General features: G+C 41.2%; 1 protein-coding gene across 4 annotated transcripts in view; it reads right to left on the bottom strand.

Moving 5' to 3' along the window:
- Positions 1 to 12,294, bottom strand: part of LOC118402293 (activated CDC42 kinase 1) — a 155,377-nt gene extending 143,083 nt beyond the window's left edge. For all 4 annotated transcript variants that reach the window (XM_035800380.2, XM_035800381.2, XM_035800382.2 and 1 more), the window contains exon 1: positions 11,983 to 12,294. The gene's annotated coding sequence lies outside the window, so the exon portion shown is untranslated. The remainder of the gene's footprint in view (positions 1 to 11,982) is intronic.
- Positions 12,295 to 16,577: the final 4,283 nt, after the last annotated feature.

Below are 16,577 nucleotides of genomic sequence, written 5' to 3'. Positions count from 1 at the left end.
CGGAGCAGGATTGATTTGGAGGTGGAGGGTCCGTCATGGTCTGAGCAAGTGTCACAGCATCATCGGACTGATCTTGTTGTCATTGCAGGCAATCTCAACGCTGTGCATTACTGGGAAGACATCCTCCTCCCTCATGTGGTACCCTTCCTGCAGGCTCATCCTGACATGACCCTCCAGCATGACAATGCCACCAGCCATACTGATCGTTCTGTGCGTGATTTCCTGCAAGACAGGAATGTCAATGTTCTGCCATGGCCAGCGAAGAGCCCGGATCTCAATCCCATTGAGCACGTCTGGGACCTGTTGGATCGGAGGGTGAGGGCTAGGGCCATTCCGCCCAGAAATGTCTGGGAACTTGCAGGTGCCTCGGTGGAACAGTGGGATAACATCTCGTGGTCCTTCTGTAGCTCAGTTGGTAGAGCATGGCGCTTGTAACGCCAGGGTAGTGGGTTCGATTCCCGGGACCACCCATACGTAGAATGTATGCACACATGACTGTAAGTCGCTTTGGATAAAAGCGTCTGCTAAATGGCATATATTATTATTATTATTATCTCACAGCAAGAACTGGCAAATCTGGTGCAGTCCGTGAGGAGGTTATGCACTGCAGTACTTAATGAGTGGCCACAACCAGCTGTTACTTGACTGTTACTTTTGATTTTGAAACCCCTTTGTTCAGGGATACATTATTACATTTATGTTAGTCACAAGTCTGTGGAACTTGTTCAGTTTATGTCTCAGTTGTTGAATCTTGTTATGTTCATACAAATTTGACACATTGCTGAAATTAAACGCAGTTGACAGTGAGAGGACATTTCTTTTTTTGCTGAAGCAGTTTATATTAAAGTAATGATGGACTGTCGTTTCTCTTTGCTTATTTGAGCTGTTCTTGCCATAATATGTACTTGGTCTTTACCAATGAGGGACATCTTCTGTATACCACCCCTAGCTTGTCACAACACAACTAATTGCCTCAAACGCAATTAAGGAAAGAAATTCCACAAATTAACTTTTAACAGGGCACACCAGTTAATTGAAATACATTCCAGGTGACCAACTCATGAAGCTGGTAGAGAAAAATGCCAAGAGCGTGCAAAGCGGTCATCAAAGCAAAGGGTGGCTACTACTTGTTTAACACTTTTTTGGTTACTACCTGATTCCATATGCGTTATTTCATAGTTCGTCTTATTCTACAGTGTAGAAAATAGTAAAAAATAAAGAAAAACCCCAGAATGAGTAGTTGTGTGCAAACTTTTGACTGGTACTGTATATAAAATGAATCTCTGCATTGTTGGAAAGTAAGCATTTTACTGTTAATCTACACCTGTTGTTTACGAAGCATGTGGCAAATAACATTTTATTTGATTATTTATTTGTGATGAGAGAAAATATTAATGATCAAATTTGGTTAATATTCAAACTTCAGGTGGCTAGGCTACCTTGACCTTATCAATCCAAAATGATTGACTGGAATTCAATCAATCAATCAACACAATAGTGATGACAATGTACTGTGTGAGTAACTTTTTAAGGAAATATGCAAATAAGTACACAATGTAATACCGCATAAAGAAAGCTCAGCCCTGTTAGTTCCCTTATCCAATCGCAGTTCTGTATTTTTTTTTTCACCATACGAACTGAGTATGGTAAGTTACCCGTTACCCGTTTAGGGTTAGCCTACCATATCAGGGGGGGGAAAAAACACTCCTGTGGTTCAGTGTTAATTTTAGCACTTTTTATTTCATTTAGTCTAGTCGTATTCATTTGGACTAAATTGACTTGCATATGTAAAAATGTTGTATTATCAAAATGTATATATTTTTGGGGGTGATGACCCCAAGTGAGTACCAAAAAAGAAATAATAATAAATAAATATTTTGGCGGTTGAGGAATGCCCAAGGGGCCCCCAGGGGATTCAATGAATCAAACCGATTCACAGACAGGACTGACTGTACACCCACCTAGTGTAGTGTTAGAACCGGAGAGAAACACTCCATTCTTCACCATGCCCTCACAAATGATTCCTTTGTCCTTAGAAAATACACACTTCAGACTTTCTGGGAAATAAACCACCAAGAGATATACATGAAGAGGTATGCACACTTATACTATACACACGCTACTATACATAGCTAAAAAGCCATACAACCCTAGCTTGCATTTATTTGATCATTGTAGATTTTATTTACATACTGCCTCCACCCCCAAACCCAGGGAGGACAGTCATTGATACCCACCAGTCCTTTCACCTAGGCCTAATGTAGATGGTCAATGTTGTAAGGTTCATTACAGTCTCTGAATTGTCATTAAAAACAGGCGATTTTCCATGGTACAACATTGCGTCAGAATTGCACCATGGCTGTGATATGACTGTGATCCATTAATTGGGTGAACTTTTCTGAACAACAAACTGCAGAGAAAATTCAAAAACATAATGTTAATTTTCACTGCTATGCGGATGACACACAGCTGTACATTTCAATGAAACATGGTGAAGCCCCAAAATTGCCCTCGCTAGAAGCCTGTGTTTCAGAAGTGGATGGCGCAAACCTTCTACTTTTAAACTCGGACAAAACAGAGATGCTTGTTCTAGGTCCCAAGAAACAAAGAGATCTTCTGTTGAATCTGACAATTAATCTTGGTAGTTGTACAGTAGTCTCAAATAAAACTGTGAAGGACCTCGATATCAAGAGTGTTTCAAGACTGTTTCAAGGACAGCTTTTTTCCATCTACGTAACATTGCAAAAATCAGAAACTTTCTGTCCAAAAATGATGCAGAAAAATTAATCCATGCTTTTGTTACTTCTAGGTTAGACTACTGCAATGCTCCACTTTCCGGCTACCTGGATAAAGCACTAAATAAACTTCAATTAGTGCTAAATATGGCTGCTAGAATCCTGACTAGAACCCCAAAAAATGATCATATTACTCCAGTGCTAGCCTCCCTACACTGGCTTCCTGTTAAGGCAAGGGCAAGGGCTGATTTCAAGGTTTTACTACTAACCTACAAAGCATTACATGGGCTTGCTCCTACCCATCTTTCCGATTTGGTACGCTACGGTCACAAGACGCAGGCCTCTTAATTGTCCCTAGAATTACTAAGCAAACAGCTGGAGGCAGGGCTTTCTCCTATAGAGCTCCATTTTTATGGAATGGTCTGCCTACCCACGTGAGAGACGCAGACTCTGTCTCAACCTTTAAGTCTTTACTGAAGACTCATCTCCTCAGTAGGTCATATGATTGAGTGTAGTCTGGCCCAGTACTGTGAAGGTGAAGGGAAAGGCTCTGGAGCAGCGAACTGCCCTTGCTGTCTTTGCCTGGCCGGTTCCCCTCTCTCCACTGGGATTCTCTGCCTCTAACCCTATTACAGGGGCTGAGTCACTGGCTTACTGGTGCTCTTCCATGCCGTCCCTAGGAGGGGTGCGTCACCTGAGTGGGTTGAGTCACTGACGTGATCTTCCTGTCTGGGTTAACGCCCCCGCCCCCCCCCGCCTTCCCTTGGGTTATGCCGTGGCGGAGATCTTTGTGGGCTATACTCGGGCCTTGTCTCAGGATGGTATGTCGGTGGTTGAAGATATCCCTCTAGTGGTGTGGGGGCTGTGCTATGGCAAAGTGGGTGGGGTTATATCCTGCCTGTTTGGCCCTGTCCGGGGGTATCATCGGATGGGGCCACAGTGTCTCCTGACCCCTCCTGTCTCAGCCTCCAGTATTTATGCTGCAGTAGTTTATGTGTCGGGGTCTAGGGTCAGTCTGTTATATCTGGAGTACTTCTCCTGTCTTATCCAGTGTCCTGTGTGAATTTAAGTATGCTCTCTCTAATTCTCTATCTCTCTCTCTCGGAGGACCTGAGCCCTAGGACCATGCCCCAGGACTACCTGGCATGATGACTCCTTACTATCCCCAGTGCACCTGGCCGTGCTGCAGCTCCAGTTTCAACTGTTCTGCCTGCGGCTATGGAACCCTGACCTGTTCACCGGACGTGCTACCTGTCCCAGACCTGCTGTTTTCAACTCTCTAGAGACAGCAGGAGCGGTAGAGATACTCTTAATGATCGGCTATGAAAAGCCAACTGACATTTACTCCTGAGGTGCTGACTTGTTGCATCCTCGACAACTACTGTGATTATTATTATTTGACCATGCGGGTCATTTATGAACATTTGAACATCTTGGCCATGTTTTGTTATAATCTCCACCTGGTACAGCCAGAAGAGGACTGGCCACCCCTCATAGCCTGGTTCCTCTCTAGGTTTTCGGCCTTTTAGGGAGTTTTTTCAAGCCACCGTGCTTCTACACCTGCATTGCTTGCTGTTTTGGGATTTAGGCTGGGTTTCTGTACAGCACTTTGAGATATCAGCTGATGTAAGAAGGGCTATATAAATATATTTGATTTGAAAATGGAAGTGGTCCAGTTCACCCAGTCAAGTAATTGCTGATTCATGCGCCAACAGTACAGTGAGGCCTTTCACTCATAATGAAGTCATCACTCCACTGTTAGAAAAACAAGGGCGATTGAATGGGCAATCTTTATTAATCATGAGCACTTGAACACAGACAACTGGCATTGTTTCTTTGCGCAATTGGTCCACGTGTCCGGACAAAACCCACTAAGAGGTGACGTTTAAGGGCAGTACTATTGGTAGTGACTCAGGCTTTGCTTTAAGTGTTGTAACATGCAATGCTTGTTTGTCTTGATCTCCCGTTATTTGAATCTTTTAAGTAGCCAACTCGACAAATATATTTTGAAAAGTAGTGTAGTAAAAAATGTAGGCCTAATTCGATCCTACTGATTGAACATTCACAAACTATTCTTTGTATCGCTAACCTTAACTTGTAGTAAAAACAGGTTTGCATGAAATTGTGAACCTACTTTCATCCACAACATACTGTATTTCAATAGAAGATATTAAAGAATATTCCTTCACAGTTGGTAACAGATATAGGACCATCATTCAAAGCAAGGCTTAAATGTACAAAGTCGTAGCAGGAAATTTGATACAGTACTACAGGGACCAATATTCTCTCTATCAATTGGAGGAGGTGGATGATATGGCAAAGATGAGTGGGTTTCTAAATAAATTCAACCATCTAAGGAACAATGAGACAGTGCAGTGAATCCTGTTCTCACACTCATTCCCACAGCCTGACCCTCATTTACACAGCCTGAACCAGATTAAGAAATTTAAAATGGTGGCTTGATTGCACAGAAGTGGCACATCTGCCTCAGGTAGAAACTGAGGATGTGCACGGTTATTTGAATATCCGAATGGACGTTAGTATTCGAGTACTTGTGTGGGTATTAATTTTTGCAGCAAAATAAAGTTTAGTTCTATTTTAATCCTGAAAAGACAAAACAAAAAAACTTTTCAATGCAGTTTATGACTTGCAGCCCATAAAAAGAGACTGGTTGCTGTCCGGTATCCTTCATGAGTCCAGCTTGTTATTTACATTGGCCAATCAAAGTGTCAAAGAGGCTCAATGTGTAGCGAGTGTAGTGGGAGTTCACTAATGTAATGCAAGATAGCATAAATGTACGGAATACAAAATGAGAAACAGTGTAGCTAGGCTAGAACAAAAATGTATAGTTGGTTTGAGGTTAAAACTGCAATATGTAATTTTTTGGGTGACTCGACCAAATTCACAAAAATTTTTGTTATAGATCTGTCACTCATTGAAAGAAAAGTATAAGAAGCAGTAGATTGGTTGTAAGTGCGCCATTTCTACACTTCCTTTGCTTAAGTTTCGTTTTAGCGTATTTTACTTTCGGTTTTGTACACCAGCTTCAAACAGCTGAAAATATAATATTTTTGGTAATGGAAAACATATTTCACAGCGGTTTAGATTGTACAATGATTCTCTGAAATATAATTGCTTGTTTTGTCACAAACTGAAATTAGGCGAACTATTAAAATTGTTTGCAACCAGGAAATGGCGGAGCAATTTCTGTATAGTGCATCTTTAATTGATCTGGCCTTAATAATAGTGCTAATTGCTTACTTCTTTGGAAGTAATCATCCAATTGTCACCCCAGCACTACAGCTACTGGATTCTGAAGGGAGTTCCAGCTGGCATCAGAAGGAGTTGGTGAAGAAAATGCATCATAGCTGTTTGGTGAGGCAATTAAAGGAGATTGACAAATATATTGTCACATATATCGTGTCACTTATTGTTATCATGACAAAAAAAGTAGACTATTTGACAATCCATTAAAGGTGAAAAATACAACGAAGAAAATGGTTTAGCCTATATATTGGGTCTGTAAAAGACAAGTCATATCCTGTTTGATTAGCAAACACTAAAACATATTTTTGCTCTCAAAATGTGTGGCCTTCTATGGCTCCATATAGACAATTAGGCATTACTCATGGCATAACATGCTATTGTTTTGATCACGAGCACTTGTTAGTGCCAGAAAAGGCATTGATCCTCTCAGGCAGTCAATGAGATATCAGCACCCAAGAGTCCAAAATGCACTCAGGCATGGGGGAGCCAGTTGTTCAGCTTCTTTGAAGAGATTACTGCACTTAATTTAACAACTTCACTTTGCACTGATTAAATAAACTTCCTGATTAGGCCATTGTCACCATTCCCTGTGAGGTTTGTTGAGTGATTAATTATCTAAATTTAAAACACTGAGGGGAGAAGCTTGCCATATAGTGTATGAGAGTGAGTGAAAGTTTGGTGCCTAGTAAGTGGTCAGTGAGTAGCCTAAATAGTCCATTCAAACACAGTAAAATAAAAATAAAATAGGGGGGGGGACCAACATGGGACTTTATGCTGTTGGTCACAATCAGGGATTTCAGTTCTACTATTAGCTTAGAGCCATTAACCTTAATTGCTCCAGTAAGATGTGTGTAAATTGGTTACATAATGACAGGTATAAAACCATAACCACCGTTGCTATCAGATCCCCATATAATGGCACCAGTCTATGCTAATGAGTAGCTAATGTGCATGTCTACAAAAGACAAATGATCAAATGTGGGTACATGTAAATAATTCCATTAGCAGTAGATTATTTTTGCATTATACAGGGAGTCAGATTATTTGAATGATCCCTACCTGGTTAAGGCACTGAGATTCTCCCACTTATATGGCTTACATGTGCAATAACATCATTTGTTAACTAAAAACAGTCCAAATCAATTATTACTTTTTCTATTCATACTTGTAAGCCATTACCACAGTATCGACAGTATTAACATTGTAAGTGGTCGGATTTTGTCATTATTAGTATAATAAATCTGTGAATCTGTACCTTCTGGTTTCTGTATGGGAGTTCTTTGACAGTCTCTGTGATTTGGCTGTGTTGGGCAGGGGTGAGGCAGGGCACAGTGCGTAGGCGGTAGAGAGCCGTGTTCAGTCAGTAGACCTAACTGCTGCCCTCAGGCCCCGTATCTGACACCAGGTGTGTGATAAGACACTGCGTGTGAAGGCAGAGTGGAGAGTGGAGCTACACGTTTACTCTCCTTTTCTCCTGCAGGTTCACCTACCTTCTTTTCTGGTGGTTTTCTAACGCTGTTAAACTTGCTTCGTATTTCTAGAGAAGTCTGAATGTGATGCAAAGTACAGCTAACACAAATAATTGACCATGTACAATGAATTTAGATTCTCACGCCAGCCATTTTTTTTTTCCCCCCAGTCAGTCAAATATTATTAATCTCTTCTCAGCAGTGGTATGATCTGTGAGAATGAGTTTACCAATCCGTGACTACAGTGCATACTGAAAGTATTCAGACCCGTTTACTTTTTCCACATTTTGTTATGTTACAGGCTTAATCTAAAATGGCAAAAAAATATATATTAATCTCAGTCTATACACTCATACACACAATACCTCATAATGACAAAGCAAAAACAGGTTTAGAAATTTGGGGAATTTGTTAAATTTAAAAACAAAGTCTTCTTGGGTATGATGCTACAAGCTTGGCACACCTGTATTTGGGGAGTTTACATTCTTCTCTGCAGATCCTCTCAGGCTCTGTCAGGTTGGATGGGGAGCATTGCTGCACAGCTATTTTCAAATCTCTCCAGAGATTTTAGAGCGGGTTCAAGTTCGGGCTCTGGCTGGGCTAATCAAGAACAAGAGACTTGTCCCGAAGCCACTCCTGCGTTGTCTTGGCTGTGTGCTTAGGGTCATTGTCCTGTTGGAAGGTGAACCGTCGCCCCAGTCTGAGGTCCTCAGTGCTCTGGAGCAGGCTTTTCATCAAGGAACTCTCTCTGTACTTTGCTCCGTTCATCTTTCCCTCAATCCTGACTAGTTTCCCAGTCCCTGAATAACATTCCCACAGCATGATGCTGCCAACACCATGCTGCACCATAAGGATGGTGTCAGGTTTCCTCCAGATGTGATGCTTGGCATTCAGGCCAAAGAGTTCAATCTTGGTTTTCATCAGGCCATCTATTTTCTCATGGTCGCAGAGTCCTTTAGGCAAACTCCAAGCGGGCTGTCATGCTTTTTACTGAGGAGCGGCTTCCATCTGGCCACTCTACCATAAAGGCCTGATTGGTGGAGTGCTGCAGAGATGGGTGTCCTTCTGGAAGGTTCTCCCATCCCCACAAAGGACCTCTGGAGCTCTGGCAGAGTGACCATTAGGTTCTTGGTCACCTACCTGACCAAGGCTCTCCTCCCCCTCGATTGCTCAGTTTGGCCGGGTTGTGGTGGTTCCAAACTTCTGTTCTTGGGGACCTTCAATGTTATATAAATGTTTTGGTAACCTTCCCCAGATCTGTACCTTGACACAATCCTGTCTGAGAGCTCTACGTACAATTCCTTCGACCTCATGGTTTGGCTTTTGCTCTGACATGCACTGTTAACTGTGGGATCTTATATAGACAGGTGTGTGCCTTTACAAATCATGTCCAATCAATTGAATTTACCTGTTTCCTTTGATCATCAATGATGATCAATGGAAACAGGATGTACCTGAGCTCAATTTTGAGTCTCATAGCAAAGGTTCTGAATACTTATGTAAATAAGGTACCTGTTTTTTATTTTTCATAGATTTGATAAAATGTCTAAACACCTGTTTTCGCTTTGTCATCATGGGGTAATGTGTGAGGATTGACAGGGATTTTTTATTTAATGCATTTTAGAACAAGGTTGTAATGTAACAAAATGTGGAAAAAGTCAAGGGGTCGGAATATTTTTTCTGAATGCACTGTATATGACTCTGTATCATGTACGGTTCACGGATCATTGGGTCTTCATTACAAAAATGTCTGTAGAGTCCAAATGGTTTGAGCTACAAACTATTAAAAGCCATCTATGAAAACAACATGCACATGTACAGTTGAAGTCAGAAGAACACATACACATAGGTTGGAGTTACTAAAACTCATTTTTCAACCATTCCACAAATTTCTTGTTAACAAACTATAGTTTTGGCAAGTTGGTTAGGACATCTACTTTGTGCATGACACGAGTAATTTCACCAACAATTGTTTACAGGCAGATTATTTCACTGTATCACAATTCCAGTGGGCCAGAAGTTTACATACACTAAGTTGACTGTGCCTTTAAACAGCTTGGAAAATTCCAGAAAATGATGTCATGGCTTTAGAAGCTTCTGATAGGCTAATTTATATGATTTGAGTCAATTGGAGGTGTACCTGTGGATGTTTTTCAAGGCCTACTCAGTGCCTGTTTGACATCATGGGAAAATCAGCCAAGATCTCAGAAAAACAATTGTAGACCTACACAAGTCTGGTTCATCCTTGGGAGCAATTTCCTGAAGGTCTGACGGTACCACGTTCATCTGTACAAACAATAGTACGCAGGTATAAACACCATGGGACCACGCAGCCGTCATACCGCTCAGGATCATAGATCAAGTATCATATCCACAGTAAAACGAGTCCTATATCGTCATAACCTGTGAGTGTCATCTGATGAAGATCAAAGGTTAGGGATTAATCTTCTCTATTTGTGCTTTTTGTGACTCTTCTCTTTGGCTGGAAAAATGGCTGGGTTTTTCTGTGACTTGGTGGTAACCTAACATAATCGCTTGTGGAGCTTTCACTGTAAATCATTTTTGAAATCAGCCACTGTGGCTGGATTAACGAGAATGTTATCTTTAAAATGGTGCCTAATATTGTATGTTTGAGAAATTTTATTCATGAGATTTCTGTTGATTTGTATTTGGCGAGAGCCCAGACAGGTTAAAGGTCTAAAAATGGCCACTCATCAGGATATTCTCAAAAACACTTAATTGGGAACACAAACCATTTATGTGAGAATTGCCAGAACAATCAGATGCCAAAAGTATTATGTTCCCTGTCAGGGAACTGAAGAATTAGCTCTACTGGCCTGGCTGACATTCAAGCCCTAGCATCCACCTAATGAATGAAGCCTAAGTAGCTTCAGTTTTACTGCATATCTGGTGTACACTACGTTTACATTACTGGGTGTTACAGGTTAGCTTTTACAAAACGCTGCCATAGGTTTTTCAACCAGCCGTTCTCAATTTGGGGAAAAATGTCTGTGTCCAGTTGCAGGTGGTTCTACAAAAAAAAGATAACTCAAAAATATATTAAAAATGCATGGGTTGTACCATACACCATCTTAGCTGCCACAAATCTATAATTTTCCAGCTTCTTTGCAGGAGCTAGTCGCTTCAGCTACAAATACCAAATATGGATTTAATATCTTTCTAAGTTCTGTTTTTTTTCCTCATGTAGAGAAGATGTTGGACAAACCGCACACACAACTGGAAGAGTAGACCAAGTTCAAACGTAATTTTAGTCAACATTCTAGCTTGTAAGGAACATTTACACGATTTTGCACACAAACGTCTCAGGCTGTATATACCAATTAATTGTGTATTACAGCCAGATTAGTCAGGCTAGTGCCAGTGGGGTAAGCCTCAATGACACCATGAATCATTGTTCCACTCAGGATATTAGACTTACTTGGAAAATGTAATATTAATATACACCATTAAAAAGCTTTAACTTATCTGCACATGATAGACAGGCATTGCCAGAGCTCCAAATTGAAGAGACTGGACATGGTTAGTGAGCTTGACTTGCAGTTGACAAATGTCCCATTGCCATACCACACCTATACCTTATCAATATAGCATACCGAAGTTCACAAAGTTGTCACGTGTAGTAGCCCGGGTATCTGTTCTTTAATTAACCAGGCAACAAATATTATTATTATAGAAAAAGGCTAACATTGACATCCTGCACCGAGAACAGTGAACAAACTACCAGGTGTCTGGGTATTCTGCTCCATGAATTGTGGTGTTGTTGGACTAGCTAGAGAACTAGCCCTGGATCATGACTCTTACTCTTACTTCATGTATTACTTGCACAGAAGTCATTGAACAATGGCGACTTCTGTACAGATGAGTTTTGTTAAGAGCCCCACATCTCGGTCTAAACCGCTAAGGTGGTTTTGGAAGCTTGACAAGGACCTTATCTTACATATCAACAAATAATTTTCATAAAATAAAAGGTTAAATTGATAGTACACCTTTATAGGGTTGGCTATATGTCCATGTCACAGCGCTTGTTTACGGAAAAGGAAAGATAGCACAGGTAGTCCACACTATTAGCCATCCGTCTCCCCGAACACCTGTGTGTAAACAGAAGACCGACGCCACAAACGTGGTGTTACTTAAAACTGTTGGCTGCAACTATTTTGCATTGTGAAATAATTTGGGATCTGTTATGGAAGTAGAGGTATTTATGTTTCTAGAACCGTACCTTAATTGAGAATCGATTCACGTTTAGATTGAGTATTTGGCTGTTTTGGCTTCCAGAGCCTATATACTGTTAGGCTACTTTAATCCATTATTGGGCTAGCGAGCTACATATTATCTTTCCGCCTTAACTATACGTTCACAATTATGAAGTGGACATGGTGTCAATTGTTAGACTAACAAAGTGTAGCTACAATTAATTAATTGGAGGGTGGAAAAATGTAGCGAGTATTTTTCTCAAAAGCATTTATTATGAACCCACTGTCACAGCCTACCTGCCGATCTCTGCTCCTTTCTCTCACCGCGTTGCTCCCTCGCGAGGCTTGTTTAGATGCCTGTTTCTCTAACAAACAAGTAAATTACTTTAAGACATGACTTGACATTTTCTAAACTCTTCGGTTCCTTCTGAAAACTTAAACATGGATAACTTATTTCAACTATTCTATTATCAATTGGCTGTATTTTATGCTTGCTTGCATCTGCTCGAGACAAATTGGGTATTGCATTGCTGGCGTCAACACTCAATGGGCCAGTTCATTTTGCAAGGCCTGGTGCCCCGGTTGAGTCGAGATTTAGTTTAAGGACCAATGGAATGGTGTAATATTTTTATACCCCGCAACCCATTGCACCGGGACATGCAAAAAGAACTCGCCCAATTCTTTGCTTTCTCTGCACACGCTCAACTCTGTCAACCCACTCTTAAAGGCACTTGTCTCTGTTTTGACACAATTTATGACTACTCATAAAATACAGAACTTTCTGAACGTTAATGATAGTGCCTATATGTACACCTACACTATTTAAAATACATTTGACTGCAATTTCACGTATACACACAAAATAATGCTGAATGCAATTATTAAATGTTTCTTTGCTGACTGACTTTGCTGTCATGCACAGCCAGTGTTTTTTTATATTCACATATACTTCATCTTAAGCTGTAAAGCTATAAGTGGTTTCACATAATTGTAATACTGTAAATAAAAAGTGTAGGAAGAGAATGTGCTGGTTAACTGCTCCATTCACTTCATATGGCAATCAGATTTTGAAGAAATACTGTATCTCCATTGACTGTAATGTATGCAATGATGTATATAAACCCTTGATAGATAATGCTATGTTTTGGCCATGGAGGGGATTGAAGCCACCGGTCAGTCATATTGGCACTTCTCAGAAAAGCAGTCCTCCATAGGAATGCCATAGGAATTAATGTCATTCTGCATTTAAAATAAATGTAATTTATTTATGTATTTTTGTTGTTGTAGTGGGGACAGTATAATTATACTTTAAGGAAAATGTTTTATATCATTTTCATGGTGGGTTCCCGAGTGGCGTAGCGGTGTAAGGCACTGCAGCTCAGTGCTAGAGGCATCACTACAGACCCTGGTTCAATTCCAGGCTGTATCACAACCAGCTGTGATTGGGAGTCCCATAGGGGACAATTGGCCCAGCGGTGTCTGGGTTAGTGTTTGGCCAAGGTAGGCTGTCATTGTAAATAATAATTTGTTCTTAACTGACTTGCCTAGTTATATAAAGGTTCAATTAAAATAAATATGTTTAGCTCACATAATATAATGTAGAAATATGCATTAAGGTGTCTGTAATAGAACACACTTGGCAAAAACACATTAGTAAATTTATTTCTATAACTTCCTAAATATTAATGCCAAAATGGAGGTGCGGTGCTTGACACAGTATCCTTTGTCAACTTGTGCATATGTAAATGATTGAGTTTGTCACTGGATTTCTGCATGTAGAAAGTTTCCCTGGTAGGTTGTTATCATTGTCCTCTGTCGTCATCAAGTGGTGATATAATGAAACTACATGGCCAGGTTAACACCCATGTGTGCGTCCATCACTCAATGTGTGCTAGAGGCATCATTACCCAATGTGTGCTAGAGGCCTTCATTACTCAATCTCACATTTATTTAATTTCATTTATGTAATCATATAATAAGCAATGTATTATCAAACGTAAACCTACCATGTAGTGCAGACACTACAATTTATAGTCAAATAGGAATATCTCTACAACCAACAACCCCAGAATGGCCTCCAGTTGCTCCATCTCATCAGGTAAGGGGATATAACGAGTTCTACAAACTGGTGGAGACAGGGTTTGTGTGCATAGATTTACGATATCCTTTGTTATAGGGTGGTTCGGGTTTAGTCCCACATGGGCTGGATTAGTAATTCTCTTCAGGTCTTTCTGTAGAGCAGCGGGTGTACCTGCTGCTTTGTCCCTACATTGAGTAGACAGGAATATAGCATTGGCGTGAATATCAGTTGAACTATAACTCAGTAAACTCTTTGAAATTGCTGCATTTATATTTTTGTTCAGTGTATATGGGCAAAAATCCTCCATGACACACCAGGGTGAAAAGCAACATTGAACTGAAAATGTCTACCCTACCCTGAAATGTATTTTTCGACTCCTGCAATAGTCTACACATATTGCCTTTCAGACATGTGTTACATGTGTTACATTCTTGACATTAGACAAAAGACAAAAACACCATGATTTATTGCAGCAAAGACAGGAGACAGGCAGTTTTGCCTGCTGTCCTAAACCCCAAAAAACATTTTTGAAACATCCGATAAGTAGTCTTTTCAAAATATGCTACCCATAGTTTTTCAATCTGTAAAAAAATATAATTTAAATGCCCCCAAAGGGATTTGAAAGCCATGTTATCCAGTCCTAAAAAAATAAAACATTTTGTGACTTGTGAAATGACAACTCAGTCTACCTGTAGAGCAGATGTGTGTCGGACGGTCAAATACTCAGTCAACAAGTCTCCCATAAACAAATAAACAACACATTTAAGAACAATACTTTTAGTGACTGCTGTGCAAGTTAGGAAGTTGTTCTTTAGAACGTTCATGTTATTTTCCATCAGTAATACTCCGTTCTAAATTCATAACTTCTGGCTTTTTGTGTGAGCATAATTGGATAGGGTAGACTTCTCAAAAACAATGTCTCCTTGGGCTTACACTAACAAATGACAGGTTCTCATACACATCCAAATTATGCTCAAACATCTTAAAATCAATAACTATGTCACAACTTCCGCCAAAGTCGGCCCTTCTTCTTGTTCGGGTGGTGTTCGGCGGTCGACGTCATTGGCTTTCTAGTCACCGCCGATCCATGTTTCAGTTTCGTTTTGTTTTGTCTGTATTACACACACCTGGTTTCAATTCCCATATCATGTTCCTTATTTAACCCTCTGGCATACATTTCTGTTCTGTCCGTGATTGCTGGTGTCGTAAGTGGTTGTTGTATGTGCTAGTGTGTATGTATATTCAAATTTTGAATTTTTGCTTGACTTTATGAGTAAACTCCATTGTGTTGCTCAAAACCTGTGTCCTGCGCCTGACTCCGCTACATCTCTGCACCCAATCGCTGACAGAATCACAGACCGTTCAAATGGAGTCAGCAGGTGCAGCCAGCCCTTCTCTCCGAATAGAGGAGTGCGTCCAGCAGCACGCGACCATGTTACACAGTCTTGGGACAGCCATAGATTGCGAGCTGCAAACAATGGACAGATGGGAGAGAGGAGGCTTTCCTGTAAATACTACATCATCACCTCCGCCCGCACCTCAACCTACATCGATGTCCACCCCTCCGTTGTCAGGACCCAGTGGGATTCGGTTCTCGCTCCCGGGAGCATATGACGGAACAGCTGCCGGGTGCCAGGGGTTCCTACTCCAGCTGGAGCTCTACCTGGCAGCTGTTCAGCCGGCCCCTTCGGGACGCGAGAGAGTGAGCACCCTCATCTCCTGCCTGACTGGAAAAGCCCTGGAGTGGGCCATCTCCATCTGGGGAAGGGAAGGCCCGACTCTGGATGACGACGAGGACTTCTCCCGGGCAGTTTTTGATCATCCACTTGAAGGGAGAGCGGCGGGAGAGTGATTGTTCCATCTGAGACAAGGGATGAGGAACGTTCAAGAGTTCGCACTGGACTTCAGAACTCTGGCAGCTGGTGCGGGATGGAATGAGCGGGCCCTGATCGACCACTAAAGGTGTAGTTTACGAGAGGACGTTCGTAGGTAGCTAGCCTGCAGGGACACCACTCTCAACCTGGACCAGCTGGTGGACTTGCCTATCTGGCGGGATAACCTGTTGGCCTCCCACGGACGTCTGGATCGGGGTCCACCCGTTTCATTTCCCAGCACCTTGGATCCAACACCGATGGAGTTGGGAGGGGCTGCTATGAGGGGGACCGGAGGGGGGACCATTCTCTGCACCAGCTGAGGACGCAGAGGGCACACTCCGTTGTGTTGCTCAAAACCTGTGTCTTGCGCCTGACTCCGCAACATCTCTGCACCCAATCACTGACAAACTACAATGATTGCAAAGAAGTGTTGATAAAGAAAACACAATATACACCACAGAAAACTGGATTTCTTTACATTGCAGATAGATTACCTAAACCCCAAAGAAAACAGAACGTACAGCAACTGAAAAAAAGGTAACTTGCTTACACTTTACTCAACCTGCAGATATAATGCATTGTAAGACTTGTCAGAAGCATTTATGACCCCCTATAAATGTTTTAGCTCGTAATGATCTGGACTAAATAAACAGCCACTGAGTCAGTTAAACATTACTTACATACTTTAGTCATATTTTATTACCAGCATTTTTTTAAACTTGTGCATAAGGCATTGTTTTCTCCATTTGCAATACGATTTCATAGGAAGTCAAAAGTCAAAATCAAAAGTCACTGTTTTTTGCCAAATGCCATAAGAAATGTCCAAATGCAATATGAAACATGTGAAAATGCCAAATCAGGATGTTATGTCCATTTGCCATGTACCATCATGAATTTGACATGCTCAAAAATACTGCAGAAATGCTAAATTGACTGGC

Source organism: Oncorhynchus keta, chromosome 23 (assembly GCF_023373465.1).
Source record: "Oncorhynchus keta strain PuntledgeMale-10-30-2019 chromosome 23, Oket_V2, whole genome shotgun sequence".
Lineage (NCBI taxonomy): Eukaryota > Metazoa > Chordata > Actinopteri > Salmoniformes > Salmonidae > Oncorhynchus > Oncorhynchus keta.
This window is presented reverse-complemented; position numbering and strand designations above follow the sequence as displayed.